This window comes from Leucopleurus acutus (assembly GCF_964270905.1).
Source record: "Leucopleurus acutus genome assembly, chromosome: 11".
NCBI lineage: Eukaryota > Metazoa > Chordata > Mammalia > Artiodactyla > Delphinidae > Leucopleurus > Leucopleurus acutus.
The window spans coordinates 17,524,604-17,530,717 of NC_139152.1; positions in this window are offsets into that span (position 1 = coordinate 17,524,604).

The following is a 6,114-nucleotide window of genomic DNA, read 5'->3' on the forward strand; positions in this document are numbered from 1 at the left end:
CCGAACCTTCATCCAGGCCCAGTCCCCTAACTGTAATAAAAGCAAAGTTGGTCTCCTTTCCTTGCCTCTCAAGGAAAGGTCAGCTTGAGAGCCTGCCCAGCTCTCTCCAGAAAGTTCAGGAAACCTCATTATGTGAGTAATAAACCTTTCCATTTACTCATGGTTTGTATATATGTGTGTGTGATCATCAAATCTTGACATCCAAACCGAATTTTGAGCAGAGGTTCCATCCTGATACCATGGGGTGACCATAACACCTAACGACCCAGAACACTTGATCTAGAAATATCACAGCAAACTATTTAAGAAAGAACAGGAATATTTCATAAGGCGAATTCATACCTCACAACGGTGATCCACTGTGAGGTTAGAATCCACAGTGGTGGATCTAACCATTCTATGAGAACTCAGTCTTTGTAAGATCAGGCCTACAGTGCTAAGTCTGACCCCTCCAGAAACGGTTATTGAATATATGCTGCTTAAGTCACTATGCTAAGTGCTGGGATTAGAGGCACAGGCAAGGAAAATCATACACTTTCAGGACATCCCTGGTGGTCCAGTGGTTAGGACTCTGTGCTTCCACTGCAGGGGGCATGGGTTCGATCCCTGGTTGGGAGTCGGGGAACAAAGATGCCACATGCTGTGCAGCCAAAAAAGAAAAGAAATAAAGAAAAAGATACGCTTTCCTCAAAGAGGAGCCCCATAGGGGCACACTCAGCTCTAACATGATAAACACTGTTAAATGTAATAAACTACTATAGACATTATTTCTGCCTGAGAATAGTGGGGAAGGTGGCATCTGAGCCTGCCATTCACAGACTCACAGATTCTATAAGTGGGACAAGGCAACCTGGAATAGAGAAAAGAAAATCTTGATGTGTTCAGGGAACTGGAAAAGTTCCAGAAGAAAAAGAGGTGGGAAGGGAGAGCAACCACATTTCCCTTTTAGTAAGGTATCACTTATGGCAGCATGGAAGATAAATTAGAAGCAGAGAATGGAGGAAGAAAGACCCATGAGGAGCCTGTTCTAACAGTGGGAGAAGAAGGCTTAAGACACAGCAGTCACAATCAAAACTGAAATGAGGAAGCAGAAACATTTCTGAGCTGGTAGGACTTGGTATATAGAATTTGGGGGCCAGGGGGTAGAGTGTAAGAAATGCCTCCAGTTTTCTAAACGGCATGACTCTGATATTTATAAAACAAAAACAGTGTCTCACGGAGTTAAATGTGATGAGGGGGGGTTGCTAATTCAGCTCCCAAAGCTAAGGACAATATAATAGGTACCAAACATCCCAATGCCTTTAAGGTACTAGACCATGTTAAGGATTATAAAGTAGGGACCTGTTAAAAGGAAAAAATTGCCGGCATTAGTCCATCATATTCCTTGAGGCTATATATGAGAACGTAAAGAATGCTCTGATGACTAGAAGAAGGCTATAATAAGAATTCTTTTGAAGAGGGTTGTAGGTATGCTGTAGGAAACAACCTCTGCCCTTACCCCCACTAGCCCCAATGCATTCACAGTGCACACAGTTAAGGAGAAGGGAAGGGGATTCACCTCACCCTCCAGTCCCTGTGCCTAGCATAAGTGAGGAAGACTTCTATTTGGAGAGCTCTACAGGTATCCCCTGGAGGCTGGAGGACACAGGAAATGGCACTGCATTCAGCTGAAGGCATGGAGGTGTGGCTACCTACGTGGTCTGACGGCAGAGAGAAGAGAGATGCTATGGTGGGTTAGTGTGCAATTTCAGGGTTTGCTGGGAAAAAAGAAAGGATAAGTGAGTTTGCCAAGGGCCCATTGTGAACCCTATGTCATCAAGAGGGACTGAGTCTGGAGAAGGGCTGACCCAGAAACTGCAAGTGAAAGATCCCCAGTGATGAGGGGACTCTGCATGCCCATTAGAAAAGTGAAAGAATCAGCATTTTGTTTCATTTTGTTTTATTGAAGTAGAGTTGATTTACAATGTTGTGTTAATTACTGCTGTACAGCAAAGTGATTCAGTTATACATATATATACATTCTTTTTTAATATTCTTTTCCATTATGGTTTATCATAGGATATTGTATATAGTTCCCTGTGCTATACAGTAGGACCTTGTTGTTTATCCATGCTATATGTAATAGTTTGCCTCTGCTAACCCCAAACTCCCAATCCATCCTTCCTCCAACCCCCTTCTCCTTGACAACCACCAGTCTGTTCCCATTGTCCAAGAATCAGCATTTATCAGTCACACCAGCAGGGCATCAATGTCCAGGAGTGTGCTGGTAAACGTTTAACAACTGGCTCTCTGGAAAAAAAATACACGCACACATATAAATACGTATCTGAAAAAGTACATATATATAAAGCAAAGTTTACTGATATAAAGATGTATAGCACTTATTTTAAATTTTAATAATAATAATAAATATGCAATACTCTCTACTGTAAATTCCATATAGCCAACTGATTCTCTAACACTTTCATAGATTTTGCAGAATTCTTGTTCCCAAGTCAAACTATAATACCAATTGACTAATGAGTGTAATTTGAAGGTTGGTTGATATTTCCATCTAAGGTAACTGGTAAGATGAAAATGAACAACAAAGACATAGGTCAAACTTCACTTGTTTATCTATGACAACTGTAATGTCTTTGCTGAATTGGATAGTTGCTTTTGAACGCTGAAATAATACTTCCTCGATTTTTTGTGCTATTCACAATGTGTCACAAAAATAACACACACACAATTTTCATTTAATTGCATTATTAATACTTTCTCCATCACTTTCTGAAGTCTAGGCAATACAACAAAACAATCCCTGATTTGCATCATTTGCAGTTTTCCGTGGTGTAAATACACCCATCATGACCAATTTCAAGCAATCAGCGTGACATCACTGAATGAGGCATTGGGAAGAAATGTGCAGTAGTACAACATTGTATGATATTTTCACCATATGGATAAAATAGATGTGAATAACCTCAAGAGTAGATAATGGTAAAATAATTAGGAAATGATGAGCTTTGAGTATTTATTACCTTTATTTTAATACAGTTTAGTTAATTATATGTTTATATAATTTAATATTTAACAATGGTTGCGTTAACAATCAATTTATACAATTCCTGAAATTTTAACAATCAGCTCTCACAGGACAGTGGTTCTAGCACACCACTGATTCATGGCTGTACAGTGAGGTAAGATCTTTCTTCCCCTTACTCTTTGCCCACCTTCCAATTTTAAAGCAGCTTAAAACATCAGCTATTAGATGGGAGAAGAGCTGGGACAAGAAAGCAAAAAGAAAACAACCTTGACTGCCTGCAGTTTGGTGAAACTTTAACTCGATGAGTCTGGAGTTTTGATACTAAGCAGCACTGGACTTTTTTTTTTTTTTTTTTTTTTTTGCGGTACGCGGGCCTCTCACTGTTGTGGTCTCTCCCGTTGCGGAGCACAGGCTCCGGACGCGCAGGCTCAGCGGCCATGGCTCACGAGCCCAGCCGCTCCGCGGCCTGTGGGGTCTTCCCGGATCGGGACACGAACCCGTGTCCCCTGCATCGGCAGGCGGACTCTCAACCACTACGCCACCAGGGAAGCCCAGCACTGGACTTTTTAATCACCCAAGAATGATCAGAAAAACTCTGAGGCCAGACAAGGATTTAATTTAGAGGATAAGAAAAATATGTTCACAGGAAAAGTGGTGGGAAAGAAGACTTTGCTTGTTCCCTAGAAAGTTCAGCTTTTTCAATAAAACAGAAACAAAGAAAAGATCCTGAGAAGAAGATGAATCCAGTTTAGATTCATGCTGAATTTGAGGACACTGGGATAACCTTGAGCAGATATCCAGGAGGTTTTAGAAATTTCAGGTTTGAAGATTCAGTGTAATGATATGAGAGATAGACATTTGAAAGTTAAAAGCATTTTAATCTCATTGATGTTAAGAATGTCAATAAAATCCTTTGAGCAGAGATATAGACTGTTCAACCTCCTAAGGGCAGACAACTTAACCATTGATCCTACTGTACTAGAAAGTTTAAATATGTTATCCCATCTGTACCTCAAAACAACTCTACAAAGTAGATCTTTTATCTATTTTTTTAATTAAAGTATAGTTGATTTACAATATTGTTCCAATCTCTGCTGTACAGCAAAGTGACTCAATTTTATACATATATACATTCTTTTTTTAATATTCTTTTCCATTATGGTTTATCATAGGATATTGTATATAGTTCCCTGTGCTATACAGTAGAACCTTGTTGTTTATCCATTCAAAATGTAATAGTTTGCATCTACCAACCCCAAATTCCAAGTCCATCCCTCTCCATCCTCCCCTCCCCCTTGGCTACACAAGTCTATTCTCTATGGCTGTGAGTCTGTTTCTATTTTGTACACAGGTTCATCTGTGCCATATTTTAGATTCCACATATAAGTGATATCATGTGGTATTTGTCTTTCTCTTTCTGACTTACTTCACTTAGTGTGATAATCTCTAGGTCCATCCATGTTGCTGCAAATGGCATTATTTTGTTCTTTCTTATGGCTGAGTAATAGTCCTTTGTATATATGTGCCACATCTTCTTTATCCATTCATCTATCAATGGACATTTAGGTTGTTTCCATGTCTTGGCTACTGTGAATAGTGCTGCTATGAACATAGGGGTGCATGTATCTTTTGAATTTAGTTTTGTCCAGGTATATGCCTAGGAGTGGGATTGCTGGATATGATAATTCTATTTTTAGTTTTCTGAGGAACCTCCATACTGTTCTCCATAGTGGCTGCACCAACTTACATTCCCACCAACAGTGTAGGAGGCTTCCCTTTTCTCCACACCTGCTACAAAGTAGATCTTACACCCACTTTGCCAACAAGGAAACTAAGGCTCAGGTGGAGAAGTAACTCACTAAAGATCCCATGATTAAGAAAATGCTAGAGCCATATTTGATCCTAGGGCATCTGATTCAAAAGCTGTTAATCATTAACTATTGCATGGCATTTCATTGTCCTTTCCCAGTTTTCAATGAGTCAGCTCAATAAATTAATCTAAATCCTCTTATTTTAGACATTTTTTTGGAATCAGCATGGTGAAGAATGGGAAGCTAGGTTTTTACTTAATACTTTATAAGTTAGAGATGAACTTTAAGAAAAGTTAAGGAAGTAGAAGTGAGATAAAGAGTGTTTTATCTCCTTCAGTTTTTCCAGATGAATCCTGGACGCCCCAGCCACTGTTTTTCCCTTTCTTTTTACCATCTCCTATATTTCCCATGCTCACTTCAGCCATGAACCTTTTGGTACTCGAGATATTTCCCACTTGGGTTGCCAGATCGTTCCTTTCAACCTATCCAAATGCTTCTGGGCCTTTGAGGTTCGGTATAAACCCTACCTCCTCTGTGAAGTTGTCCTGGTCTACTCCAGGGCCCACTATTCTTTTCTACCTCTAAGCGGACACCAGAATATCTAGCGATAAACTGGTCTTTCTTTCACTCTTCCGAAACAACCACTAAGTTGGTGTACTGCTCACTCCTAAGCATCCCAGAAAGAGTTAAAAGGGAGCTGACATTCTGGCTTCTCTGATGCTCTCCTACCCCTCGGCATGAAGCCTCCCTCATTTCTAGACCAGCTTTCTCTGAAGTCACCTCTTCTCCAACCCCTACCCATTCCTGTCCTCCCTGAGGAATCTATGTTCCAAAGGTACCTATATCTTAACTTATCTTAATTTAACTTATCTTAACTTATCTTAATTTAACCCATCCCAGAGTGCATTTTTATCTAAATCAATCAACACTATAAAGTGGGATGCATTGCTGGCTCTTTCTTAGTGCTCTTCCTTAACCATTAGAATCTCTAAAAGTTAAATATTCAAGCCAGTGAAGGAGGCAGCTAGGACTTATCACTATCCTTCCCTGACACAGGCCAGCTTTCAAAAGGAGAAATGTAGAGCCACCATTCCTTCTCCTTTGAGAGAGGAGCCTCCCCCTGCTTCGCTTCCTTTCCCAGGGCCACCCCCCCTCTCATCTACATCTGGTCTCTTTCCATTTCCTCTGGGAACTTGAGTTCCAGTCTGTTCTTCTCTTTGCCCTCCACAAAGAGGAAATAGCTGTCATAATATACCAGAGGATCTAATACATTTT